This window comes from Salmo salar, unplaced genomic scaffold (genome assembly GCF_905237065.1).
Source record: "Salmo salar unplaced genomic scaffold, Ssal_v3.1, whole genome shotgun sequence".
In the NCBI taxonomy this organism is placed as follows: domain Eukaryota; kingdom Metazoa; phylum Chordata; class Actinopteri; order Salmoniformes; family Salmonidae; genus Salmo; species Salmo salar.
In genome coordinates, this window is record NW_025550085.1 from 89431 (window position 1) to 116793 (window position 27363).

At 40.1% G+C, this 27363-nt stretch overlaps 21 non-coding genes across 21 annotated transcripts; all 21 read left to right on the plus strand.

The window, feature by feature from the left end:
- The first annotated feature begins 13 nt into the window (after positions 1 to 13).
- On the plus strand, positions 14 to 85 carry trnat-cgu (transfer RNA threonine (anticodon CGU)). Its single transcript has one exon. It is a non-coding gene; the product is annotated as a tRNA-Thr (tRNA).
- Positions 86 to 3200: 3115 nt separating this feature from the next.
- Positions 3201 to 3272, plus strand: trnat-cgu (transfer RNA threonine (anticodon CGU)). The gene has a single exon. It is a non-coding gene; the product is annotated as a tRNA-Thr (tRNA).
- A 1679-nt stretch (positions 3273 to 4951) lies between these two features.
- trnat-cgu (transfer RNA threonine (anticodon CGU)) lies at positions 4952 to 5023 on the plus strand. The gene has a single exon. It is a non-coding gene; the product is annotated as a tRNA-Thr (tRNA).
- Positions 5024 to 6701: 1678 nt separating this feature from the next.
- trnat-cgu (transfer RNA threonine (anticodon CGU)) lies at positions 6702 to 6773 on the plus strand. Its single transcript has one exon. It is a non-coding gene; the product is annotated as a tRNA-Thr (tRNA).
- Positions 6774 to 8452: 1679 nt separating this feature from the next.
- On the plus strand, positions 8453 to 8524 carry trnat-cgu (transfer RNA threonine (anticodon CGU)). The gene has a single exon. It is a non-coding gene; the product is annotated as a tRNA-Thr (tRNA).
- Positions 8525 to 9663: 1139 nt separating this feature from the next.
- On the plus strand, positions 9664 to 9735 carry trnaa-ugc (transfer RNA alanine (anticodon UGC)). The gene has a single exon. It is a non-coding gene; the product is annotated as a tRNA-Ala (tRNA).
- A 467-nt stretch (positions 9736 to 10202) lies between these two features.
- trnat-cgu (transfer RNA threonine (anticodon CGU)) lies at positions 10203 to 10274 on the plus strand. The gene has a single exon. It is a non-coding gene; the product is annotated as a tRNA-Thr (tRNA).
- Positions 10275 to 11952: 1678 nt separating this feature from the next.
- Positions 11953 to 12024, plus strand: trnat-cgu (transfer RNA threonine (anticodon CGU)). The gene has a single exon. It is a non-coding gene; the product is annotated as a tRNA-Thr (tRNA).
- Positions 12025 to 13703: 1679 nt separating this feature from the next.
- trnat-cgu (transfer RNA threonine (anticodon CGU)) lies at positions 13704 to 13775 on the plus strand. Its single transcript has one exon. It is a non-coding gene; the product is annotated as a tRNA-Thr (tRNA).
- A 3116-nt stretch (positions 13776 to 16891) lies between these two features.
- On the plus strand, positions 16892 to 16963 carry trnat-cgu (transfer RNA threonine (anticodon CGU)). Its single transcript has one exon. It is a non-coding gene; the product is annotated as a tRNA-Thr (tRNA).
- Positions 16964 to 18102: 1139 nt separating this feature from the next.
- Positions 18103 to 18174, plus strand: trnaa-ugc (transfer RNA alanine (anticodon UGC)). The gene has a single exon. It is a non-coding gene; the product is annotated as a tRNA-Ala (tRNA).
- A 468-nt stretch (positions 18175 to 18642) lies between these two features.
- Positions 18643 to 18714, plus strand: trnat-cgu (transfer RNA threonine (anticodon CGU)). The gene has a single exon. It is a non-coding gene; the product is annotated as a tRNA-Thr (tRNA).
- Positions 18715 to 19852: 1138 nt separating this feature from the next.
- trnaa-ugc (transfer RNA alanine (anticodon UGC)) lies at positions 19853 to 19924 on the plus strand. Its single transcript has one exon. It is a non-coding gene; the product is annotated as a tRNA-Ala (tRNA).
- Positions 19925 to 20391: 467 nt separating this feature from the next.
- On the plus strand, positions 20392 to 20463 carry trnat-cgu (transfer RNA threonine (anticodon CGU)). The gene has a single exon. It is a non-coding gene; the product is annotated as a tRNA-Thr (tRNA).
- Positions 20464 to 21601: 1138 nt separating this feature from the next.
- Positions 21602 to 21673, plus strand: trnaa-ugc (transfer RNA alanine (anticodon UGC)). The gene has a single exon. It is a non-coding gene; the product is annotated as a tRNA-Ala (tRNA).
- A 467-nt stretch (positions 21674 to 22140) lies between these two features.
- trnat-cgu (transfer RNA threonine (anticodon CGU)) lies at positions 22141 to 22212 on the plus strand. Its single transcript has one exon. It is a non-coding gene; the product is annotated as a tRNA-Thr (tRNA).
- A 1139-nt stretch (positions 22213 to 23351) lies between these two features.
- On the plus strand, positions 23352 to 23423 carry trnaa-ugc (transfer RNA alanine (anticodon UGC)). Its single transcript has one exon. It is a non-coding gene; the product is annotated as a tRNA-Ala (tRNA).
- Positions 23424 to 23890: 467 nt separating this feature from the next.
- Positions 23891 to 23962, plus strand: trnat-cgu (transfer RNA threonine (anticodon CGU)). The gene has a single exon. It is a non-coding gene; the product is annotated as a tRNA-Thr (tRNA).
- A 1138-nt stretch (positions 23963 to 25100) lies between these two features.
- On the plus strand, positions 25101 to 25172 carry trnaa-ugc (transfer RNA alanine (anticodon UGC)). Its single transcript has one exon. It is a non-coding gene; the product is annotated as a tRNA-Ala (tRNA).
- Positions 25173 to 25639: 467 nt separating this feature from the next.
- trnat-cgu (transfer RNA threonine (anticodon CGU)) lies at positions 25640 to 25711 on the plus strand. Its single transcript has one exon. It is a non-coding gene; the product is annotated as a tRNA-Thr (tRNA).
- A 1140-nt stretch (positions 25712 to 26851) lies between these two features.
- Positions 26852 to 26923, plus strand: trnaa-ugc (transfer RNA alanine (anticodon UGC)). Its single transcript has one exon. It is a non-coding gene; the product is annotated as a tRNA-Ala (tRNA).
- Positions 26924 to 27363: the final 440 nt, after the last annotated feature.

The window sequence follows — 27363 nt, forward strand, 5'->3', positions numbered from 1 at the left end:
CACAGCTTAGAGTGGCATGGTGGCCAAGTGGTAAGGCGTCGGTCTCGTAAACCGAAGATCATGGGTTCAAATCCCGTCCGTGCCTTTCTGAAAGACATCTGATATCATGGACCTGTGCTTCTGTTGGAGGACTTTGCAGAAAACGCAAGTTGTATCAATATTCCAAAACAACTATTTTAGTAAGGGCATGTATCTCTATGGTAGAGCCAGTACTTTACATGTATGCGGTCCAACGTTAATCCCCAACTTCTTTGTTCAGTGTATTTACTTTGTTAAATTAGTTTTTGCACAACTCCCACTTTCCAGAATGTTGACATTCTAAGAAGGAAATAGATATGCTAAATCATCTGTTTCTGTAAACTGAAGCACATGGGTTCAATCCTTGTTCGACGTTTATGGAAGATAGCTGATATTATGGAAATGTACATTCATTAGAACAGTGTAAAGAAAAGGTAAATTGTATTGATATGACCACTGCGACCGGAATGCTCTAGTCGGCTGGCCCTCGCTACCTATTCGTCACCAGACCCACAGGCTCCAGGTCATCTATAAGTCTATGCTAGGTAAAGCTCCGCCTTATCTCAGCTCACTGGTCACGATAACAACACCCACCCATAGCACTCGCTCCAGCAGGAATATCTCACTGGTCATCCCCAAAGCCAACACCTATTTTGGCCGCCTTTCCTTCCAGTTCTCTGCTGCCAATGACTGGAACGAATTGCAAAAATCGCTGAAGCTGGACACTTATATTTCCCTCACTAACTTTACACATCAGCTATCTGAGCAGCTAACCGATCGCTGCAGCTGTACATAGCACATCTGTAAATAGCCCACCCAATTTACCTACCTCATCCCTATATTGTTTTTATTTACTTTCTGCTCTTTTGCACACCAGTATTTCTACTTGCACATCATCATCTGCTCATCTATCAATCCAACGTTAATTTGCTAAATTGTAATTACTTCGCTACTATGGCCTATTTATTGCCTTACCTCCTCATTCCATTTGCACACATTGTATATAGACTTTCTTTTTTCTATTGTGTTATTGACTGTACGCTTGTTTATTCCATTTGTAACTCTGTGTTGTTGTTTGTGTCGCACTGCTCTGCTTTATCTTGGCCAGGTCACAGTTCTAAATGAGAACTTGTTCTCCACTAGCTGACCTGGTTAAAAAAAGGTGAAATAAAATAAAATAAGAAACATTTTTTTATTTTAACCTCTTGGGGCTAGGTGGGACGCTAGCGTGCCACCTGTGGTGCACTCCATCAACAGCAGGTGCATTTCAAGAGCGGCAAATTTGAATCCAAATAAATGTCAAAATTCAAATTTTTCAAAAATACAACTATGTTACACCATTTGAAAGATAAACATCTCCTTAATCTAACCACGTTTTACGATTTCAAAAAGGTTTTACGGCGTAAAGCATAAATTTAGAGTATGTTAGGACAGTACATTTACAAGAGTTGTGTGTAATGTTTTGTCAAGTCAAAGACAGGGTCACCAAAACCATAAAACCAGCTAAAATGATACACTAACCTTTTACAATCTCCATCAGATGACACTCCTAGGACATTATGTTAGACAATGCATGCATTTTTAGTTCTATCAAGTTCATATTTATATACAAAAACAGCGTTTTACTATGGCATTGATGTTGAGGAAATCGTTTCCTCCAATAACCGGCAGTCAAGTCAGCGTCACAAATTAAATAATTAAAATTAGAAAACATTGGTAAAATATTATATTGTCATTTAAAGAATTATAGATTTACATCTTTTGAACGCAATCAACTTGCCAGATTTAAAAATAACCTTACTGGGAAATCACACTTTGCAATAATCTGAGCACTGTGCCCAGAAAAATACGCGTTGCGATACAGACTAGACGTCATGTTGGGGAGATCTAAAATCGAAAATACTATGTAAATAATCCATTACCTTTGATTCTCTTCATCAGATGTCACTTCCAGGTATCACAGGTCCATAACGAATGTAGTTTTGTTCAAAAAAGCTCATCATTTATGTCCAAAAATCTCCGTCTCGTTAGCACATGATGTAAGCCAGCCGGACTTCTCGTCATGAACGAGGGGAAAAAATATATTTCCGTTCGTTCAAACATGTCAAACGTTGTATAGCATAAATCATTAGGGCCTTTTTTAACCAGAACATGAATAATATTCAAGGTGGACGAATGCATAGCCTTTATAACGTATTGGAACGAGGGTACCCAACATGAAGTAGCGCGCCAGGTGTCTAATGGGACATCACCGTTCCATGGCTCTTGTTCGGTCAGATCTCCCTCCAGAAGACTCAAAACACTTTGTAAAGGCTGGTGACATCTAGTGGAAGCAATAGGAAGTGCCAAAATATTCCTAAACCCCTGTGTTTTTCAATGGGATAGGTTTAAAATCAATACAACACATCAGGTATCCACTTCCTGTCAGAAAATGTCTCAGGGTTTTGCCTGCCAAATGAGTTCTGTTATACTCACAGACACCATTCAAACAGTTTTGGAAACTTTAGAGTGTTTTCTATCCATATATAATAAGTATATGCATATTCTAGTTACTGGGTAGGATTAGTAACCAGATTAAATCGGGTACATTTTTTTTATCCAGACGTGCAAATGCTGCCCCCTAGACCCAACAGGTTAAAGGAAGGGGCTGTAGCTCAGTGGTAGAGCGCATGCTTTGCATTTATGACGTCCTGGGTTCAATCCCCAGCTTCTCCATTGAAAAGTTTTGCACTGACCCAACTCCTACTTTCCAGAATGTTGAAATTCTAAGCAGGAAACAGAGATGTGCTAAATAATTTGGTCTTGTAATCTGAACAACGTGCGTTCAATCCCTGTTCATAGATTTATAGAACTGAAGTGGCATGGTTGCCATCTTTTATGGCGTCATTTTCAAAAACTGAAGTTCATGGGTTCGATCCCTGTCTGTACGTGGTTTAAGAATTGCTGCTATCATTTCATTGTAGTTTCAATGGAGTGGTGTATCTAAAAAGTACATTGCATTGATATTGCATTTTATTTGCAAATTAAATGGGATGGAAGCTCAGAGGGGGAGTGCATGCAAAATGTGTATGAGGTCCTCGGTTCAATCCCAAGATTCTCCACTGAGTTTATTTGTGTGCCAAATTCACATTTACACAACTACTACTTTCCAGAATGTGTATGTATAATTCACAGCTTAGAGTGGCATGGTGGCCAAGTGGTAAGGCGTCGGTCTCGTAAACCGAAGATCATGGGTTCAAATCCTGTCCGTGCCTTTCTGAAAGACATCTGATATCATGGACCTGTGCTTCTGTTGGAGGACTTTGCAGAAAATGCAAGTTGTATCAATATTCCAAAACAACTATTTTAGTAAGGGCATGTATCTCTATGGTAGAGCCAGTACTTTACATGTATGCGGTCCAACGTTAATCCCCAACTTCTTTGTTCAGTGTATTTTCTTTCTTAAATTAGTTTTTGCACAACTCCCACTTTCCAGAATGTTGACATTCTTAGAAGGAAATAGATATGCTAAATCATCTGTTTCTGTAAACTGAAGCACATGGGTTCAATCCTTGTTCGACGTTTATGGAAGATAGCTGATATTATGGAAATGTACATTCATTAGAACAGTGTAAAGAAAAGGTAAATTGTATTGATATGACCACTGCGACCGGAATGCTCTAGTCGGCTGGCCCTCGCTACCTATTCGTCACCAGACCCACAGGCTCCAGGTCATCTATAAGTCTATGCTAGGTAAAGCTCCGCCTTATCTCAGCTCACTGGTCACGATAACAACACCCACCCATAGCACTCGCTCCAGCAGGAATATCTCACTGGTCATCCCCAAAGCCAACACCTATTTTGGCCGCCTTTCCTTCCAGTTCTCTGCTGCCAATGACTGGAACGAATTGCAAAAATCGCTGAAGCTGGACACTTATATTTCCCTCACTAACTTTACACATCAGCTATCTGAGCTGCTAACCGATCGCTGCAGCTGTACATAGCACATCTGTAAATAGCCCACCCAATTTACCTACCTCATCCCTATATTGTTTTTATTTACTTTCTGCTCTTTTGCACACCAGTATTTCTACTTGCACATCATCATCTGCTCATCTATCAATCCAACGTTAATTTGCTAAATTGTAATTACTTCGCTACTATGGCCTATTTATTGCCTTACCTCCTCATTCCATTTGCACACATTGTATATAGACTTTCTTTTTTTCTATTGTGTTATTGACTGTACGCTTGTTTATTCCATTTGTAACTCTGTGTTGTTGTTTGTGTCGCACTGCTCTGCTTTATCTTGGCCAGGTCACAGTTCTAAATGAGAACTTGTTCTCCACTAGCTGACCTGGTTAAAAAAAGGTGAAATAAAATAAAATAAGAAACATTTTTTTATTTTAAAGGAAGGGGCTGTAGCTCAGTGGTAGAGCGCATGCTTTGCATTTATGACGTCCTGGGTTCAATCCCCAGCTTCTCCATTGAAAAGTTTTGCACTGACCCAACTCCTACTTTCCAGAATGTTGAAATTCTAAGCAGGAAACAGAGATGTGCTAAATAATTTGGTCTTGTAATCTGAACAACGTGCGTTCAATCCCTGTTCATAGATTTATAGAACTGAAGTGGCATGGTTGCCATCTTTTATGGCGTCATTTTCAAAAACTGAAGTTCATGGGTTCGATCCCTGTCTGTACGTGGTTTAAGAATTGCTGCTATCATTTCATTGTAGTTTCAATGGAGTGGTGTATCTAAAAAGTACATTGCATTGATATTGCATTTTATTTGCAAATTAAATGGGATGGAAGCTCAGAGGGGGAGTGCATGCAAAATGTGTATGAGGTCCTCGGTTCAATCCCAAGATTCTCCACTGAGTTTATTTGTGTGCCAAATTCACATTTACACAACTACTACTTTCCAGAATGTGTATGTATAATTCACAGCTTAGAGTGGCATGGTGGCCAAGTGGTAAGGCGTCGGTCTCGTAAACCGAAGATCATGGGTTCAAATCCCGTCCGTGCCTTTCTGAAAGACATCTGATATCATGGACCTGTGCTTCTGTTGGAGGACTTTGCAGAAAATGCAAGTTGTATCAATATTCCAAAACAACTATTTTAGTAAGGGCATGTATCTCTATGGTAGAGCCAGTACTTTACATGTATGCGGTCCAACGTTAATCCCCAACTTCTTTGTTCAGTGTATTTACTTGTTAAATTAGTTTTTGCACAACTCCCACTTTCCAGAATGTTGACATTCTAAGAAGGAAATAGATATGCTAAATCATCTGTTTCTGTAAACTGAAGCACATGGGTTCAATCCTTGTTCGACGTTTATGGAAGATAGCTGATATTATGGAAATGTACATTCATTAGAACAGTGTAAAGAAAAGGTAAATTGTATTGATATGACCACTGCGACCGGAATGCTCTAGTCGGCTGGCCCTCGCTACCTATTCGTCACCAGACCCACAGGCTCCAGGTCATCTATAAGTCTATGCTAGGTAAAGCTCCGCCTTATCTCAGCTCACTGGTCACGATAACAACACCCACCCATAGCACTCGCTCCAGCAGGAATATCTCACTGGTCATCCCCAAAGCCAACACCTATTTTGGCCGCCTTTCCTTCCAGTTCTCTGCTGCCAATGACTGGAACGAATTGCAAAAATCGCTGAAGCTGGACACTTATATTTCCCTCACTAACTTTACACATCAGCTATCTGAGCTGCTAACCGATCGCTGCAGCTGTACATAGCACATCTGTAAATAGCCCACCCAATTTACCTACCTCATCCCTATATTGTTTTTATTTACTTTCTGCTCTTTTGCACACCAGTATTTCTACTTGCACATCATCATCTGCTCATCTATCAATCCAACGTTAATTTGCTAAATTGTAATTACTTCGCTACTATGGCCTATTTATTGCCTTACCTCCTCATTCCATTTGCACACATTGTATATAGACTTTCTTTTTTTCTATTGTGTTATTGACTGTACGCTTGTTTATTCCATTTGTAACTCTGTGTTGTTGTTTGTGTCGCACTGCTCTGCTTTATCTTGGCCAGGTCGCAGTTCTAAATGAGAACTTGTTCTCCACTAGCTGACCTGGTTAAAAAAAGGTGAAATAAAATAAAATAAGAAACATTTTTTTATTTTAAAGGAAGGGGCTGTAGCTCAGTGGTAGAGCGCATGCTTTGCATGTATGAGGTCCTGGGTTCAATCCCCAGCTTCTCCATTGAAAAGTTTTGCACTGACCCAACTCCTACTTTCCAGAATGTTGAAATTCTAAGCAGGAAACAGAGATGTGCTAAATAATTTGGTCTTGTAATCTGAACAACGTGCGTTCAATCCCTGTTCATAGATTTATAGAACTGAAGTGGCATGGTTGCCATCTTTTATGGCGTCATTTTCAAAAACTGAAGTTCATGGGTTCGATCCCTGTCTGTACGTGGTTTAAGAATTGCTGCTATCATTTCATTGTAGTTTCAATGGAGTGGTGTATCTAAAAAGTACATTGCATTGATATTGCATTTTATTTGCAAATTAAATGGGATGGAAGCTCAGAGGGGGAGTGCATGCAAAATGTGTATGAGGTCCTCGGTTCAATCCCAAGATTCTCCACTGAGTTTATTTGTGTGCCAAATTCACATTTACACAACTACTACTTTCCAGAATGTGTATGTATAATTCACAGCTTAGAGTGGCATGGTGGCCAAGTGGTAAGGCGTCGGTCTCGTAAACAGACGATCATGGGTTCAAATCCCGTCCGTGCCTTTCTGAAAGACATCTGATATCATGGACCTGTGCTTCTGTTGGAGGACTTTGCAGAAAATGCAAGTTGTATCAATATTCCAAAACAGCTATTTTAGTAAGGGCATGTATCTCTATGGTAGAGCCAGTACTTTACATGTATGCGGTCCAACGTTAATCCCCAACTTCTTTGTTCAGTGTATTTACTTTGTTAAATTAGTTTTTGCACAACTCCCACTTTCCAGAATGTTGACATTCTTAGAAGGAAATAGATATGCTAAATCATCTGTTTCTGTAAACTGAAGCACATGGGTTCAATCCTTGTTCGACGTTTATGGAAGATAGCTGATATTATGGAAATGTACATTCATTAGAACAGTGTAAAGAAAAGGTAAATTGTATTGATATGACCACTGCGACCGGAATGCTCTAGTCGGCTGGCCCTCGCTACCTATTCGTCACCAGACCCACAGGCTCCAGGTCATCTATAAGTCTATGCTAGGTAAAGCTCCGCCTTATCTCAGCTCACTGGTCACGATAACAACACCCACCCATAGCACTTCGCTCCAGCAGGAATATCTCACTGGTCATCCCCAAAGCCAACACCTATTTTGGCCGCCTTTCCTTCCAGTTCTCTGCTGCCAATGACTGGAACGAATTGCAAAAATCGCTGAAGCTGGACACTTATATTTCCCTCACTAACTTTACACATCAGCTATCTGAGCTGCTAACCGATCGCTGCAGCTGTACATAGCACATCTGTAAATAGCCCACCCAATTTACCTACCTCATCCCTATATTGTTTTTATTTACTTTCTGCTCTTTTGCACACCAGTATTTCTACTTGCACATCATCATCTGCTCATCTATCAATCCAACGTTAATTTGCTAAATTGTAATTACTTCGCTACTATGGCCTATTTATTGCCTTACCTCCTCATTCCATTTGCACACATTGTATATAGACTTTCTTTTTTCTATTGTGTTATTGACTGTACGCTTGTTTATTCCATTTGTAACTCTGTGTTGTTGTTTGTGTCGCACTGCTCTGCTTTATCTTGGCCAGGTCGCAGTTCTAAATGAGAACTTGTTCTCCACTAGCTGACCTGGTTAAAAAAAGGTGAAATAAAATAAAATAAGAAACATTTTTTTATTTTAAAGGAAGGGGCTGTAGCTCAGTGGTAGAGCGCATGCTTTGCATGTATGAGGTCCTGGGTTCAATCCCCAGCTTCTCCATTGAAAAGTTTTGCACTGACCCAACTCCTACTTTCCAGAATGTTGAAATTCTAAGCAGGAAACAGAGATGTGCTAAATAATTTGGTCTTGTAATCTGAACAACGTGCGTTCAATCCCTGTTCATAGATTTATAGAACTGAAGTGGCATGGTTGCCATCTTTTATGGCGTCATTTTCAAAAACTGAAGTTCATGGGTTCGATCCCTGTCTGTACGTGGTTTAAGAATTGCTGCTATCATTTCATTGTAGTTTCAATGGAGTGGTGTATCTAAAAAGTACATTGCATTGATATTGCATTTTATTTGCAAATTAAATGGGATGGAAGCTCAGAGGGGGAGTGCATGCAAAATGTGTATGAGGTCCTCGGTTCAATCCCAAGATTCTCCACTGAGTTTATTTGTGTGCCAAATTCACATTTACACAACTACTACTTTCCAGAATGTGTATGTATAATTCACAGCTTAGAGTGGCATGGTGGCCAAGTGGTAAGGCGTCGGTCTCGTAAACCGAAGATCATGGGTTCAAATCCCGTCCGTGCCTTTCTGAAAGACATCTGATATCATGGACCTGTGCTTCTGTTGGAGGACTTTGCAGAAAATGCAAGTTGTATCAATATTCCAAAACAACTATTTTAGTAAGGGCATGTATCTCTATGGTAGAGCCAGTACTTTACATGTATGCGGTCCAACGTTAATCCCCAACTTCTTTGTTCAGTGTATTTACTTGTTAAATTAGTTTTTGCACAACTCCCACTTTCCAGAATGTTGACATTCTAAGAAGGAAATAGATATGCTAAATCATCTGTTTCTGTAAACTGAAGCACATGGGTTCAATCCTTGTTCGACGTTTATGGAAGATAGCTGATATTATGGAAATGTACATTCATTAGAACAGTGTAAAGAAAAGGTAAATTGTATTGATATGACCACTGCGACCGGAATGCTCTAGTCGGCTGGCCCTCGCTACCTATTCGTCACCAGACCCACAGGCTCCAGGTCATCTATAAGTCTATGCTAGGTAAAGCTCCGCCTTATCTCAGCTCACTGGTCACGATAACAACACCCACCCATAGCACTCGCTCCAGCAGGAATATCTCACTGGTCATCCCCAAAGCCAACACCTATTTTGGCCGCCTTTCCTTCCAGTTCTCTGCTGCCAATGACTGGAACGAATTGCAAAAATCGCTGAAGCTGGACACTTATATTTCCCTCACTAACTTTACACATCAGCTATCTGAGCTGCTAACCGATCGCTGCAGCTGTACATAGCACATCTGTAAATAGCCCACCCAATTTACCTACCTCATCCCTATATTGTTTTTATTTACTTTCTGCTCTTTTGCACACCAGTATTTCTACTTGCACATCATCATCTGCTCATCTATCAATCCAACGTTAATTTGCTAAATTGTAATTACTTCGCTACTATGGCCTATTTATTGCCTTACCTCCTCATTCCATTTGCACACATTGTATATAGACTTTCTTTTTTTCTATTGAGTTATTGACTGTACGCTTGTTTATTCCATTTGTAACTCTGTGTTGTTGTTTGTGTCGCACTGCTCTGCTTTATCTTGGCCAGGTCGCAGTTCTAAATGAGAACTTGTTCTCCACTAGCTGACCTGGTTAAATGAAGGTGAAATAGAATAAAATAAGAAACATTTTTTTATTTTAAAGGAAGGTGATGTAGCTCAGTGGTAGAGCGCATGCTTTGCATGTATGAGGTCCTGGGTTCAATCCCCAGCTTCTCCATTGAAAAGTTTTGCACTGACCCAACTCCTACTTTCCAGAAAGTTGAAATTCTAAGCAGGAAACAGAGATGTGCTAAATAATTTGGTCTTGTAATTTGAACAACGTGCGTTCAATCCCTGTTCATACATTTATAGAACTGAAGTGGCATGGTTGCCATCTTTTATGGCGTCATTTTCAAAAACTGAAGTTCATGGGTTCGATCCCTGTCTGTACGTGGTTTAAGAATTGCTGCTATCATTTCATTGTAGTTTCAATGGAGTGGTGTATCTAAAAAGTACATTGCATTGATATTGCATTTTATTTGCAAATTAAATGGGATGGAAGCTCAGAGGGGGAGTGCATGCAAAATGTGTATGAGGTCCTCGGTTCAATCCCAAGATTCTCCACTGAGTTTATTTGTGTGCCAAATTCACATTTACACAACTACTACTTTCCAGAATGTGTATGTATAATTCACAGCTTAGAGTGGCATGGTGGCCAAGTGGTAAGGCGTCGGTCTCGTAAACCGAAGATCATGGGTTCAAATCCCGTCCGTGCCTTTCTGAAAGACATCTGATATCATGGACCTGTGCTTCTGTTGGAGGACTTTGCAGAAAACGCAAGTTGTATCAATATTCCAAAACAGCTATTTTAGTAAGGGCATGTATCTCTATGGTAGAGCCAGTACTTTACATGTATGCGGTCCAACGTTAATCCCCAACTTCTTTGTTCAGTGTATTTACTTGTTAAATTAGTTTTTGCACAACTCCCACTTTCCAGAATGTTGACATTCTAAGAAGGAAATAGATATGCTAAATCATCTGTTTCTGTAAACTGAAGCACATGGGTTCAATCCTTGTTCGACGTTTATGGAAGATAGCTGATATTATGGAAATGTACATTCATTAGAACAGTGTAAAGAAAAGGTAAATTGTATTGATATGACCACTGCGACCGGAATGCTCTAGTCGGCTGGCCCTCGCTACCTATTCGTCACCAGACCCACAGGCTCCAGGTCATCTATAAGTCTATGCTAGGTAAAGCTCCGCCTTATCTCAGCTCACTGGTCACGATAACAACACCCACCCATAGCACTCGCTCCAGCAGGAATATCTCACTGGTCATCCCCAAAGCCAACACCTATTTTGGCCGCCTTTCCTTCCAGTTCTCTGCTGCCAATGACTGGAACGAATTGCAAAAATCGCTGAAGCTGGACACTTATATTTCCCTCACTAACTTTACACATCAGCTATCTGAGCTGCTAACCGATCGCTGCAGCTGTACATAGCACATCTGTAAATAGCCCACCCAATTTACCTACCTCATCCCTATATTGTTTTTATTTACTTTCTGCTCTTTTGCACACCAGTATTTCTACTTGCACATCATCATCTGCTCATCTATCAATCCAACGTTAATTTGCTAAATTGTAATTACTTCGCTACTATGGCCTATTTATTGCCTTACCTCCTCATTCCATTTGCACACATTGTATATAGACTTTCTTTTTTTCTATTGAGTTATTGACTGTACGCTTGTTTATTCCATTTGTAACTCTGTGTTGTTGTTTGTGTCGCACTGCTCTGCTTTATCTTGGCCAGGTCGCAGTTCTAAATGAGAACTTGTTCTCCACTAGCTGACCTGGTTAAATGAAGGTGAAATAGAATAAAATAAGAAACATTTTTTTATTTTAAAGGAAGGTGATGTAGCTCAGTGGTAGAGCGCATGCTTTGCATGTATGAGGTCCTGTGTTCAATCCCCAGCTTCTCCATTGAAAAGTTTTGCACTGACCCAACTCCTACTTTCCAGAATGTTGAAATTCTAAGCAGGAAACAGAGATGTGCTAAATAATTTGGTCTTGTAATCTGAACAACGTGCGTTCAATCCCTGTTCATACATTTATAGAACTGAAGTGGCATGGTTGCCATCTTTTATGGCGTCATTTTCAAAAACTGAAGTTCATGGGTTCGATCCCTGTCTGTACGTGGTTTAAGAATTGCTGCTATCATTTCATTGTAGTTTCAATGGAGTGGTGTATCTAAAAAGTACATTGCATTGATATTGCATTTTATTTGCAAATTAAATGGGATGGAAGCTCAGAGGGGGAGTGCATGCAAAATGTGTATGAGGTCCTCGGTTCAATCCCAAGATTCTCCACTGAGTTTATTTGTGTGCCAAATTCACATTTACACAACTACTACTTTCCAGAATGTGTATGTATAATTCACAGCTTAGAGTGGCATGGTGGCCAAGTGGTAAGGCGTCGGTCTCGTAAACCGAAGATCATGGGTTCAAATCCCGTCCGTGCCTTTCTGAAAGACATCTGATATCATGGACCTGTGCTTCTGTTGGAGGACTTTGCAGAAAAAGCAAGTTGTATCAATATTCCAAAACAGCTATTTTAGTAAGGGCATGTATCTCTATGGTAGAGCCAGTACTTTACATGTATGCGGTCCAACGTTAATCCCCAACTTCTTTGTTCAGTGTATTTACTTGTTAAATTAGTTTTTGCACAACTCCCACTTTCCAGAATGTTGACATTCTAAGAAGGAAATAGATATGCTAAATCATCTGTTTCTGTAAACTGAAGCACATGGGTTCAATCCTTGTTCGACGTTTATGGAAGATAGCTGATATTATGGAAATGTACATTCATTAGAACAGTGTAAAGAAAAGGTAAATTGTATTGATATGACCACTGCGACCGGAATGCTCTAGTCGGCTGGCCCTCGCTACCTATTCGTCACCAGACCCACAGGCTCCAGGTCATCTATAAGTCTATGCTAGGTAAAGCTCCGCCTTATCTCAGCTCACTGGTCACGATAACAACACCCACCCATAGCACTCGCTCCAGCAGGAATATCTCACTGGTCATCCCCAAAGCCAACACCTATTTTGGCCGCCTTTCCTTCCAGTTCTCTGCTGCCAATGACTGGAACGAATTGCAAAAATCGCTGAAGCTGGACACTTATATTTCCCTCACTAACTTTACACATCAGCTATCTGAGCTGCTAACCGATCGCTGCAGCTGTACATAGCACATCTGTAAATAGCCCACCCAATTTACCTACCTCATCCCTATATTGTTTTTATTTACTTTCTGCTCTTTTGCACACCAGTATTTCTACTTGCACATCATCATCTGCTCATCTATCAATCCAACGTTAATTTGCTAAATTGTAATTACTTCGCTACTATGGCCTATTTATTGCCTTACCTCCTCATTCCATTTGCACACATTGTATATAGACTTTCTTTTTTCTATTGTGTTATTGACTGTACCCTTGTTTATTCCATTTGTAACTCTGTGTTGTTGTTTGTGTCGCACTGCTCTGCTTTATCTTGGCCAGGTCGCAGTTCTAAATGAGAACTTGTTCTCCACTAGCTGACCTGGTTAAAAAAAGGTGAAATAAAATAAAATAAGAAACATTTTTTTATTTTTAAAGGAAGGGGCTGTAGCTCAGTGGTAGAGCGCATGCTTTGCATGTATGAGGTCCTGGGTTCAATCCCCAGCTTCTCCATTGAAAAGTTTTGCACTGACCCAACTCCTACTTTCCAGAATGTTGAAATTCTAAGCAGGAAACAGAGATGTGCTAAATAATTTGGTCTTGTAATCTGAACAACGTTGCGTTCAATCCCTGTTCATAGATTTATAGAACTGAAGTGGCATGGTTGCCATCTTTTATGGCGTCATTTTCAAAAACTGAAGTTCATGGGTTCGATCCCTGTCTGTACGTGGTTTAAGAATTGCTGCTATCATTTCATTGTAGTTTCAATGGAGTGGTGTATCTAAAAAGTACATTGCATTGATATTGCATTTTATTTGCAAATTAAATGGGATGGAAGCTCAGAGGGGGAGTGCATGCAAAATGTGTATGAGGTCCTCGGTTCAATCCCAAGATTCTCCACTGAGTTTATTTGTGTGCCAAATTCACATTTACACAACTACTACTTTCCAGAATGTGTATGTATAATTCACAGCTTAGAGTGGCATGGTGGCCAAGTGGTAAGGCGTCGGTCTCGTAAACCGAAGATCATGGGTTCAAATCCCGTCCGTGCCTTTCTGAAAGACATCTGATATCATGGACCTGTGCTTCTGTTGGAGGACTTTGCAGAAAACGCAAGTTGTATCAATATTCCAAAACAGCTATTTTAGTAAGGGCATGTATCTCTATGGTAGAGCCAGTACTTTACATGTATGCGGTCCAACGTTAATCCCCAACTTCTTTGTTCAGTGTATTTACTTGTTAAATTAGTTTTTGCACAACTCCCACTTTCCAGAATGTTGACATTCTAAGAAGGAAATAGATATGCTAAATCATCTGTTTCTGTAAACTGAAGCACATGGGTTCAATCCTTGTTCGACGTTTATGGAAGATAGCTGATATTATGGAAATGTACATTCATTAGAACAGTGTAAAGAAAAGGTAAATTGTATTGATATGACCACTGCGACCGGAATGCTCTAGTCGGCTGGCCCTCGCTACCTATTCGTCACCAGACCCACAGGCTCCAGGTCATCTATAAGTCTATGCTAGGTAAAGCTCCGCCTTATCTCAGCTCACTGGTCACGATAACAACACCCACCCATAGCACTCGCTCCAGCAGGAATATCTCACTGGTCATCCCCAAAGCCAACACCTATTTTGGCCGCCTTTCCTTCCAGTTCTCTGCTGCCAATGACTGGAACGAATTGCAAAAATCGCTGAAGCTGGACACTTATATTTCCCTCACTAACTTTACACATCAGCTATCTGAGCTGCTAACCGATCGCTGCAGCTGTACATAGCACATCTGTAAATAGCCCACCCAATTTACCTACCTCATCCCTATATTGTTTTTATTTACTTTCTGCTCTTTTGCACACCAGTATTTCTACTTGCACATCATCATCTGCTCATCTATCAATCCAACGTTAATTTGCTAAATTGTAATTACTTCGCTACTATGGCCTATTTATTGCCTTACCTCCTCATTCCATTTGCACACATTGTATATAGACTTTCTTTTTTTCTATTGTGTTATTGACTGTACGCTTGTTTATTCCATTTGTAACTCTGTGTTGTTGTTTGTGTCGCACTGCTCTGCTTTATCTTGGCCAGGTCGCAGTTCTAAATGAGAACTTGTTCTCCACTAGCTGACCTGGTTAAAAAAAGGTGAAATAAAATAAAATAAGAAACATTTTTTTATTTTTAAAGGAAGGGGCTGTAGCTCAGTGGTAGAGCGCATGCTTTGCATGTATGAGGTCCTGGGTTCAATCCCCAGCTTCTCCATTGAAAAATTTTGCACTGACCCAACTCCTACTTTCCAGAATGTTGAAATTCTAAGCAGGAAACAGAGATGTGCTAAATAATTTGGTCTTGTAATCTGAACAACGTGCGTTCAATCCCTGTTCATAGATTTATAGAACTGAAGTGGCATGGTTGCCATCTTTTATGGCGTCATTTTCAAAAACTGAAGTTCATGGGTTCGATCCCTGTCTGTACGTGGTTTAAGAATTGCTGCTATCATTTCATTGTAGTTTCAATGGAGTGGTGTATCTAAAAAGTACATTGCATTGATATTGCATTTTATTTGCAAATTAACCTCTTGGGGCTAGGTGGGACGCTAGCGTGCCACCCGTGGTGCACTCCATCAACAGCAGGTGCATTTCAAGAGCGGCAAATTTGAATCCAAATAAATGTCAAAATTCAAATTTTTCTAAAATACAACTATGTTACACCATTTGAAAGATAAACATCTCCTTAATCTAACCACGTTTTACGATTTCAAAAAGGTTTTACGGCGAAAGCATAAATTTAGAGTATGTTAGGACAGTACATTTACAAGAGTTGTGTGTAATGTTTTGTCAAGTCAAAGACAGGGTCACCAAAACCATAAAACCAGCTAAAATGATGCACTAACCTTTTACAATCTCCATCAGATGACACTCCTAGGACATTATGTTAGACAATGCATGCATTTTTAGTTCTATCAAGTTCATATTTATATACAAAAACAGCGTTTTACTATGGCATTGATGTTGAGGAAATCGTTTCCCTCCAATAACCGGCAGTCAAGTCAGCGTCAGAAATTAAATAATTAAAATTAGAAAACATTGGTAAAATATTATATTGTCATTTAAAGAATTATAGATTTACATCTCTTGAACGCAATCAACTTGCCAGATTTAAAAATAACCTTACTGGGAAATCACACTTTGCAATAATCTGAGCACTGAGCCCAGAAAAATACGCGTTGCGATACAGACTAGACGTCATGTTGGGGAGATCTAAAATCGAAAATACTATGTAAATAATCCATTACCTTTGATTCTCTTCATCAGATGTCACTTCCAGGTATCACAGGTCCATAACGAATGTAGTTTTGTTCAAAAAAGCTCATCATTTATGTCCAAAAATCTCCGTCTCGTTAGCACATGATGTAAGCCAGCCGGACTTCTCGTCATGAACGAGGGGAAAAAAATATATTTCCGTTCGTTCAAACATGTCAAACGTTGTATAGCATAAATCATTAGGGCCTTTTTAACCAGAACATGAATAATATTCAAGGTGGACGAATGCATACTCTTTTATAACGTATTGGAACGAGGGTACCCAACATGAAGTAGCGGGCCAGGTGTCTAATGGGACATCACCGTTCCATGGCTCTTGTTCGGTCAGATCTCCCTCCAGAAGACTCAAAACACTTTGTAAAGGCTGGTGACATCTAGTGGAAGCAATAGGAAGTGCCAAAATATTCCTAAACCCCTGTGTTTTTCAATGGGATAGGTTTAAAGTCAATACAACACATCAGGTATCCACTTCCTGTCAGAAAATGTCTCAGGGTTTTGCCTGCCAAATGAGTTCTGTTATACTCACAGACACCATTCAAACAGTTTTGGAAACTTTAGAGTGTTTTCTATCCATATATAATAAGTATATGCATATTCTAGTTACTGGGTAGGATTAGTAACCAGATTAAATCGGGTACATTTTTTTATCCAGACGTGCAAATGCTGCCCCCTAGACCCAACAGGTTAAATGGGATGGAAGCTCAGAGGGGGAGTGCATGCAAAATGTGTATGAGGTCCTCGGTTCAATCCCAAGATTCTCCACTGAGTTTATTTGTGTGCCAAATTCACATTTACACAACTACTACTTTCCAGAATGTGTATATATAATTAACAGTGTAGAGTGGCATGGTGGCCAAGTGGTAAGGCGTCGGTCTCGTAAACCGAAGATCATGGGTTCAAATCCCGTCCGTGCCTTTATGAAAGACATCTGATATCATGGACCTGTGCTTCTGTTGGAGGACTTTGCAGAAAACGCAAGTTGTATCAATATTGCAACACATCTATTTTAGTAAGGGCATGTATCTCTATGGTAGAGCCAGTACTTTACATGTATGCGCTCCAACGTTAATCCCCAACTTCTTTGTTCAGTGTATTTACTTGTTAAATTAGTTTTTGCACAACTCCCACTTTCCAGAATGTTGACATTCTAAGAAGGAAATAGATATGCTAAATCATCTGTTTCTGTAAACTGAAGCACATGGGTTCAATCCTTGTTCGACGTTTATGGAAGATAGCTGATATTATGGAAATGTACATTCATTAGAACAGTGTAAAGAAAAGGTAAATTGTATTGATATGACCACTGCGACCGGAATGCTCTAGTCGGCTGGCCCTCGCTACCTATTCGTCACCAGACCCACAGGCTCCAGGTCATCTATAAGTCTATGCTAGGTAAAGCTCCGCCTTATCTCAGCTCACTGGTCACGATAACAACACCCACCCATAGCACTCGCTCCAGCAGGAATATCTCACTGGTCATCCCCAAAGCCAACACCTATTTTGGCCGCCTTTCCTTCCAGTTCTCTGCTGCCAATGACTGGAACGAATTGCAAAAATCGCTGAAGCTGGACACTTATATTTCCCTCACTAACTTTACACATCAGCTATCTGAGCTGCTAACCGATCGCTGCAGCTGTACATAGCACATCTGTAAATAGCCCACCCAATTTACCTACCTCATCCCTATATTGTTTTTATTTACTTTCTGCTCTTTTGCACACCAGTATTTCTACTTGCACATCATCATCTGCTCATCTATCAATCCAACATTAATTTGCTAAATTGTAATTACTTCGCTACTATGGCCTATTTATTGCCTTACCTCCTCATTCCATTTGCACACATTGTATATAGACTTTCTTTTTTTCTATTGTGTTATTGACTGTACGCTTGTTTATTCCATTTGTAACTCTGTGTTGTTGTTTGTGTCGCACTGCTCTGCTTTATCTTGGCCAGGTCGCAGTTCTAAATGAGAACTTGTTCTCCACGAGCTTACTCGGTTAAATAAAGGTGAAATAAAATAAAATAAGAAACATTTTTCTATTTTAAAGGAAGGGGATGTAGCTCAGTGGTAGAGCGCATGCTTTGCATGTATGAGGTCCTGGGTTCAATCCCCAGCTTCTCCATTGAAAATTTTTGCACTGACCCAACTCCTACTTTCCAGAATGTTGAAATTCTAAGCAGGAAACAGAGATGTGCTAAATAATTTGGTCTTGTAATCTGAACAACGTGCGTTCAATCCCTGTTCATACATTTATAGAACAGAAGTGGCATGGTTGCCATCTTTTATGGCGTCATTTTCAAAAACTGAAGTTCATGGGTTCGATCCCTGTCTGTACGTGGTTTAAGAATTGCTGCTATCATTTCATTGTAGTTTCAATGGAGTGGTGTATCTAAAAAGTACATTGCATTGATATTGCATTTTATTTGCAAATTAAATGGGATGGAAGCTCAGAGGGGGAGTGCATGCAAAATGTGTATGAGGTCCTCGGTTCAATCCCAAGATTCTCCACTGAGTTTATTTGTGTGCCAAATTCACATTTACACAACTACTACTTTCCAGAATGTGTATATATAATTAACAGCTGTAGAGTGGCATGGTGGCCAAGTGGTAAGGCGTCGGTCTCGTAAACCGAAGATCATGGGTTCAAATCCCGTCCGTGCCTTTATGAAAGACATCTGATATCATGGACCTGTGCTTCTATTGGAGGACTTTGCAGAAAAAGCAAGTTGTATCAATAATGCAAAACATCTATTTTAGTAAGGGCATGTATCTCTATGGTAGAGCCAGTACTTTACATGTATGCGCTCCAACGTTAATCCCCAACTTCTTTGTTCAGTGTATTTACTTGTTAAATTAGTTTTTGCACAACTCCCACTTTCCAGAATGTTGACATTCTAAGAAGGAAATAGATATGCTAAATCATCTGTTTCTGTAAACTGAAGCACATGGGTTCAATCCTTGTTCGACGTTTATGGAAGATAGCTGATATTATGGAAATGTACATTCATTAGAACAGTGTAAAGAAAAGGTAAATTGTATTGATATGACCACTGCGACCGGAATGCTCTAGTCGGCTGGCCCTCGCTACCTATTCGTCACCAGACCCACAGGCTCCAGGTCATCTATAAGTCTATGCTAGGTAAAGCTCCGCCTTATCTCAGCTCACTGGTCACGATAACAACACCCACCCATAGCACTCGCTCCAGCAGGAATATCTCACTGGTCATCCCCAAAGCCAACACCTATTTTGGCCGCCTTTCCTTCCAGTTCTCTGCTGCCAATGACTGGAACGAATTGCAAAAAGTCGCTGAAGCTGGACACTTATATTTCCCTCACTAACTTTACACATCAGCTATCTGAGCTGCTAACCGATCGCTGCAGCTGTACATAGCACATCTGTAAATAGCCCACCCAATTTACCTACCTCATCCCTATATTGTTTTTATTTACTTTCTGCTCTTTTGCACACCAGTATTTCTACTTGCACATCATCATCTGCTCATCTATCAATCCAACGTTAATTTGCTAAATTGTAATTACTTCGCTACTATGGCCTATTTATTGCCTTACCTCCTCATTCCATTTGCACACATTGTATATAGACTTTCTTTTTTCTATTGTGTTATTGACTGTACGCTTGTTTATTCCATTTGTAACTCTGTGTTGTTGTTTGTGTCGCACTGCTCTGCTTTATCTTGGCCAGGTCGCAGTTCTAAATGAGAACTTGTTCTCCACTAGCTGACCCGGTTAAATAAAGGTGAAATAAAATAAAATAAGAAACATTTTTTATTTTAAAGGAAGGGGATGTAGCTCAGTGGTAGAGCGCATGCTTTGCATGTATGAGGTCCTGGGTTCAATCCCCAGCTTCTCCATTGAAAATTTTTGCACTGACCCAACTCCTACTTTCCAGAATGTTGAAATTCTAAGCAGGAAACAGAGATGTGCTAAATAATTTGGTCTTGTAATCTGAACAACGCGCGTTCAATCCCTGTTCGTACATTTATAGAACAGAAGTGGCATGGTTGCCATCTTTTATGGCGTCATTTTCAAAAACTGAAGTTCATGGGTTCGATCCCTGTCTGTACGTGGTTTAAGAATTGCTGCTATCATTTCATTGTAGTTTCAATGGAGTGGTGTATCTAAAAAGTACATTGCATTGATATTGCATTTTATTTGCAAATTAAATGGGATGGAAGCTCAGAGGGGGAGTGCATGCAAAATGTGTATGAGGTCCTCGGTTCAATCCCAAGATTCTCCACTGAGTTTATTTGTGTGCCAAATTCACATTTACACAACTACTACTTTCCAGAATGTGTATATATAATTAACAGTGTAGAGTGGCATGGTGGCCAAGTGGTAAGGCGTCGGTCTCGTAAACCGAAAATCATGGGTTCAAATCCCGTCCGTGCCTTTATGAAAGACATCTGATATCATGGACCTGTGCTTCTATTGGAGGACTTTGCAGGAAACGCAAGTTGTATCAATATTGCAACACATCTATTTTAGTAAGGGCATGTATCTATATGGTAGAGCCAGTACTTTACATGTATGCGCTCCAACGTTAATCCCCAACTTCTTTGTTCAGTGTATTTACTTGTTAAATTAGTTTTTGCACAACTCCCACTTTCCAGAATGTTGACATTCTAAGAAGGAAATAGATATGCTAAATCATCTGTTTCTGTAAACTGAAGCACATGGGTTCAATCCTTGTTCGACGTTTATGGAAGATAGCTGATATTATGGAAATGTACATTCATTAGAACAGTGTAAAGAAAAGGTAAATTGTATTGATATGACCACTGCGACCGGAATGCTCTAGTCGGCTGGCCCTCGCTACCTATTCGTCACCAGACCCACAGGCTCCAGGTCATCTATAAGTCTATGCTAGGTAAAGCTCCGCCTTATCTCAGCTCACTGGTCACGATAACAACACCCACCCATAGCACTCGCTCCAGCAGGAATATCTCACTGGTCATCCCCAAAGCCAACACCTATTTTGGCCGCCTTTCCTTCCAGTTCTCTGCTGCCAATGACTGGAACGAATTGCAAAAATCGCTGAAGCTGGACACTTATATTTCCCTCACTAACTTTACACATCAGCTATCTGAGCTGCTAACCGATCGCTGCAGCTGTACATAGCACATCTGTAAATAGCCCACCCAATTTACCTACCTCATCCCTATATTGTTTTTATTTACTTTCTGCTCTTTTGCACACCAGTATTTCTACTTGCACATCATCATCTGCTCATCTATCAATCCAACGTTAATTTGCTAAATTGTAATTACTTCGCTACTATGGCCTATTTATTGCCTTACCTCCTCATTCCATTTGCACACATTGTATATAGACTTTCTTTTTTCTATTGTGTTATTGACTGTACGCTTGTTTATTCCATTTGTAACTCTGTGTTGTTGTTTGTGTCGCACTGCTCTGCTTTATCTTGGCCAGGTCGCAGTTCTAAATGAGAACTTGTTCTCCACGAGCTTACTCGGTTAAATAAAGGTGAAATAAAATAAAATAAGAAACATTTTTCTATTTTACAGGAAGGGGATGTAGCTCAGTGGTAGAGCGCATGCTTTGCATGTATGAGGTCCTGGGTTCAATCCCCAGCTTCTCCATTGAACATCTTTGCACTGACCCAACTACTACTTTCCAGAATGTTGAAATTCTAAGCAGGAAACAGAGATGTGCTAAATAATTTGGTCTTGTAATCTGAACAACGTGCGTTCAATCCCTGTTCGTACATTTATAGAACAGAAGTGGCATGGTTGCCATCTTTTATGGCGTCATTTTCAAAAACTGAAGTTCATGGGTTCGATCCCTGTCTGTACGTGGTTTAAGAATTGCTGCTATCATTTCATTGTAGTTTCAATGGAGTGGTGTATCTAAAAAGTACATTGCATTGATATTGCATTTTATTTGCAAATTAAATGGGATGGAAGCTCAGAGGGGGAGTGCATGCAAAATGTGTATGAGGTCCTCGGTTCAATCCCAAGATTCTCCACTGAGTTTATTTGTGTGCCAAATTCACATTTACACAACTACTACTTTCCAGAATGTGTATATATAATTAACAGTGTAGAGTGGCATGGTGGCCAAGTGGTAAGGCGTCGGTCTCGTAAACCGAAGATCATGGGTTCAAATCCCGTCCGTGCCTTTATGAAAGACATCTGATATCATGGACCTGTGCTTCTATTGGAGGACTTTGCAGAAAAAGCAAGTTGTATCAATATTGCAAAACAACTATTTTAGTAAGGGCATGTATCTCTATGGTAGAGCCAGTACTTTACATGTATGCGCTCCAACGTTAATCCCCAACTTCTTTGTTCAGTGTATTTACTTGTTAAATTAGTTTTTGCACAACTCCCACTTTCCAGAATGTTGACATTCTAAGAAGGAAATAGATATGCTAAATCATCTGTTTCTGTAAACTGAAGCACATGGGTTCAATCCTTGTTCGACGTTTATGGAAGATAGCTGATATTATGGAAATGTACATTCATTAGAACAGTGTAAAGAAAAGGTAAATTGTATTGATATGACCACTGCGACCGGAATGCTCTAGTCGGCTGGCCCTCGCTACCTATTCGTCACCAGACCCACAGGCTCCAGGTCATCTATAAGTCTATGCTAGGTAAAGCTCCGCCTTATCTCAGCTCACTGGTCACGATAACAACACCCACCCATAGCACTCGCTCCAGCAGGAATATCTCACTGGTCATCCCCAAAGCCAACACCTATTTTGGCCGCCTTTCCTTCCAGTTCTCTGCTGCCAATGACTGGAACGAATTGCAAAAAGTCGCTGAAGCTGGACACTTATATTTCCCTCACTAACTTTACACATCAGCTATCTGAGCAGCTAACCGATCGCTGCAGCTGTACATAGCACATCTGTAAATAGCCCACCCAATTTACCTACCTCATCCCTATATTGTTTTTATTTACTTTCTGCTCTTTTGCACACCAGTATTTCTACTTGCACATCATCATCTGCTCATCTATCAATCCAACGTTAATTTGCTAAATTGTAATTACTTCGCTACTATGGCCTATTTATTGCCTTACCTCCTCATTCCATTTGCACACATTGTATATAGACTTTCTTTTTTCTATTGTGTTATTGACTGTACGCTTGTTTATTCCATTTGTAACTCTGTGTTGTTGTTTGTGTCGCACTGCTCTGCTTTATCTTGGCCAGGTCGCAGTTCTAAATGAGAACTTGTTCTCCACTAGCTGACCCGCTTAAATAAAGGTGAAATAAAATAAAATAAGAAACATTTTTTTATTTTAAAGGAAGGGGATGTAGCTCAGTGGTAGAGCGCATGCTTTGCATGTATGAGGTCCTGGGTTCAATCCCCAGCTTCTCCATTGAAAATTTTTGCACTGACCCAACTCCTACTTTCCAGAATGTTGAAATTCTAAGCAGGAAACAGAGATGTGCTAAATAATTTGGTCTTGTAATCTGAACAACGTGCGTTCAATCCCTGTTCGTACATTTATAGAACAGAAGTGGCATGGTTGCCATCTTTTATGGCGTCATTTTCAAAAACTGAAGTTCATGGGTTCGATCCCTGTCTGTACGTGGTTTAAGAATTGCTGCTATCATTTCATTGTAGTTTCAATGGAGTGGTGTATCTAAAAAGTACATTGCATTGATATTGCATTTTATTTGCAAATTAAATGGGATGGAAGCTCAGAGGGGGAGTGCATGCAAAATGTGTATGAGGTCCTCGGTTCAATCCCAAGATTCTCCACTGAGTTTATTTGTGTGCCAAATTCACATTTACACAACTACTACTTTCCAGAATGTGTATATATAATTAACAGTGTAGAGTGGCATGGTGGCCAAGTGGTAAGGCGTCGGTCTCGTAAACCGAAGATCATGGGTTCAAATCCCGTCCGTGCCTTTATGAAAGACATCTGATATCATGGACCTGTGCTTCTATTGGAGGACTTTGCAGAAAAAGCAAGTTGTATCAATAATGCAAAACATCTATTTTAGTAAGGGCATGTATCTCTATGGTAGAGCCAGTACTTTACATGTATGCGCTCCAACGTTAATCCCCAACTTCTTTGTTCAGTGTATTTACTTGTTAAATTAGTTTTTGCACAACTCCCACTTTCCAGAATGTTGACATTCTAAGAAGGAAATAGATATGCTAAATCATCTGTTTCTGTAAACTGAAGCACATGGGTTCAATCCTTGTTCGACGTTTATGGAAGATAGCTGATATTATGGAAATGTACATTCATTAGAACAGTGTAAAGAAAAGGTAAATTGTATTGATATGACCACTGCGACCGGAATGCTCTAGTCGGCTGGCCCTCGCTACCTATTCGTCACCAGACCCACAGGCTCCAGGTCATCTATAAGTCTATGCTAGGTAAAGCTCCGCCTTATCTCAGCTCACTGGTCACGATAACAACACCCACCCATAGCACTCGCTCCAGCAGGAATATCTCACTGGTCATCCCCAAAGCCAACACCTATTTTGGCCGCCTTTCCTTCCAGTTCTCTGCTGCCAATGACTGGAACGAATTGCAAAAAGTCGCTGAAGCTGGACTCTTATATTTCCCTCACTAACTTTACACATCAGCTATCTGAGCTGCTAACCGATCGCTGCAGCTGTACATAGCACATCTGTAAATAGCCCACCCAATTTACCTACCTCATCCCTATATTGTTTTTATTTACTTTCTGCTCTTTTGCACACCAGTATTTCTACTTGCACATCATCATCTGCTCATCTATCAATCCAACATTAATTTGCTAAATTGTAATTACTTCGCTACTATGGCCTATTTATTGCCTTACCTCCTCATTCCATTTGCACACATTGTATATAGACTTTCTTTTTTCTATTGTGTTATTGACTGTACGCTTGTTTATTCCATTTGTAACTCTGTGTTGTTGTTTGTGTCGCACTGCTCTGCTTTATCTTGGCCAGGTCGCAGTTCTAAATGAGAACTTGTTCTCCACTAGCTGACCCGCTTAAATAAAGATGAAATAAAATAAAATAAGAAACATTTTTTATTTTACAGGAAGGGGATGTAGCTCAGTGGTAGAGCGCATGCTTTGCATGTATGAGGTCCTGGGTTCAATCCCCAGCTTCTCCATTGAAAATTTTTGCACTGACCCAACTCCTACTTTCCAGAATGTTGAAATTCTAAGCAGGAAACAGAGATGTGCTAAATAATTTGGTCTTGTAATCTGAACAACGCGCGTTCAATCCCTGTTCGTACATTTATAGAACAGAAGTGGCATGGTTGCCATCTTTTATGGCGTCATTTTCAAAAACTGAAGTTCATGGGTTCGATCCCTGTCTGTACGTGGTTTAAGAATTGCTGCTATCATTTCATTGTAGTTTCAATGGAGTGGTGTATCTAAAAAGTACATTGCATTGATATTGCATTTTATTTGCAAATTAAATGGGATGGAAGCTCAGAGGGGGAGTGCATGCAAAATGTGTATGAGGTCCTCGGTTCAATCCCAAGATTCTCCACTGAGTTTATTTGTGTGCCAAATTCACATTTACACAACTACTACTTTCCAGAATGTGTATATATAATTAACAGTGTAGAGTGGCATGGTGGCCAAGTGGTAAGGCGTCGGTCTCGTAAACCGAAGATCATGGGTTCAAATCCCGTCCGTGCCTTTATGAAAGACATCTGATATCATGGACCTGTGCTTCTATTGGAGGACTTTGCAGAAAAAGCAAGTTGTATCAATAATGCAAAACATCTATTTTAGTAAGGGCATGTATCTCTATGGTAGAGCCAGTACTTTACATGTATGCGCTCCAACGTTAATCCCCAACTTCTTTGTTCAGTGTATTTACTTGTTAAATTAGTTTTTGCACAACTCCCACTTTCCAGAATGTTGACATTCTAAGAAGGAAATAGATATGCTAAATCATCTGTTTCTGTAAACTGAAGCACATGGGTTCAATCCTTGTTCGACGTTTATGGAAGATAGCTGATATTATGGAAATGTACATTCATTAGAACAGTGTAAAGAAAAGGTAAATTGTATTGATATGACCACTGCGACCGGAATGCTCTAGTCGGCTGGCCCTCGCTACCTATTCGTCACCAGACCCACAGGCTCCAGGTCATCTATAAGTCTATGCTAGGTAAAGCTCCGCCTTATCTCAGCTCACTGGTCACGATAACAACACCCACCCATAGCACTCGCTCCAGCAGGAATATCTCACTGGTCATCCCCAAAGCCAACACCTATTTTGGCCGCCTTTCCTTCCAGTTCTCTGCTGCCAATGACTGGAACGAATTGCAAAAAGTCGCTGAAGCTGGACACTTATATTTCCCTCACTAACTTTACACATCAGCTATCTGAGCTGCTAACCGATCGCTGCAGCTGTACATAGCACATCTGTAAATAGCCCACCCAATTTACCTACCTCATCCCTATATTGTTTTTATTTACTTTCTGCTCTTTTGCACACCAGTATTTCTACTTGCACATCATCATCTGCTCATCTATCAATCCAACATTAATTTGCTAAATTGTAATTACTTCGCTACTATGGCCTATTTATTGCCTTACCTCCTCATTCCATTTGCACACATTGTATATAGACTTTCTTTTTTTCTATTGTGTTATTGACTGTACGCTTGTTTATTCCATTTGTAACTCTGTGTTGTTGTTTGTGTCGCACTGCTCTGCTTTATCTTGGCCAGGTCGCAGTTCTAAATGAGAACTTGTTCTCCACTAGCTGACCCGCTTAAATAAAGATGAAATAAAATAAAATAAGAAACATTTTTTTATTTTACAGGAAGGGGATGTAGCTCAGTGGTAGAGCGCATGCTTTGCATGTATGAGGTCCTGGGTTCAATCCCCAGCTTCTCCATTGAAAATATTTGCACTGACCCAACTCCTACTTTCCAGAATGTTGAAATTCTAAGCAGGAAACAGAGATGTGCTAAATAATTTGGTCTTGTAATCTGAACAACGTATGCGTTCAATCCCTGTTCGTACATTTATAGAACAGAAGTGGCATGGTTGCCATCTTTTATGGCGTCATTTTCAAAAACTGAAGTTCATGGGTTCGATCCCTGTCTGTACGTGGTTTAAGAATTGCTGCTATCATTTCATTGTAGTTTCAATGGAGTGGTGTATCTAAAAAGTACATTGCATTGATATTGCATTTTATTTGCAAATTAAATGGGATGGAAGCTCAGAGGGGGAGTGCATGCAAAATGTGTATGAGGTCCTCGGTTCAATCCCAAGATTCTCCACTGAGTTTATTTGTGTGCCAAATTCACATTTACACAACTACTACTTTCCAGA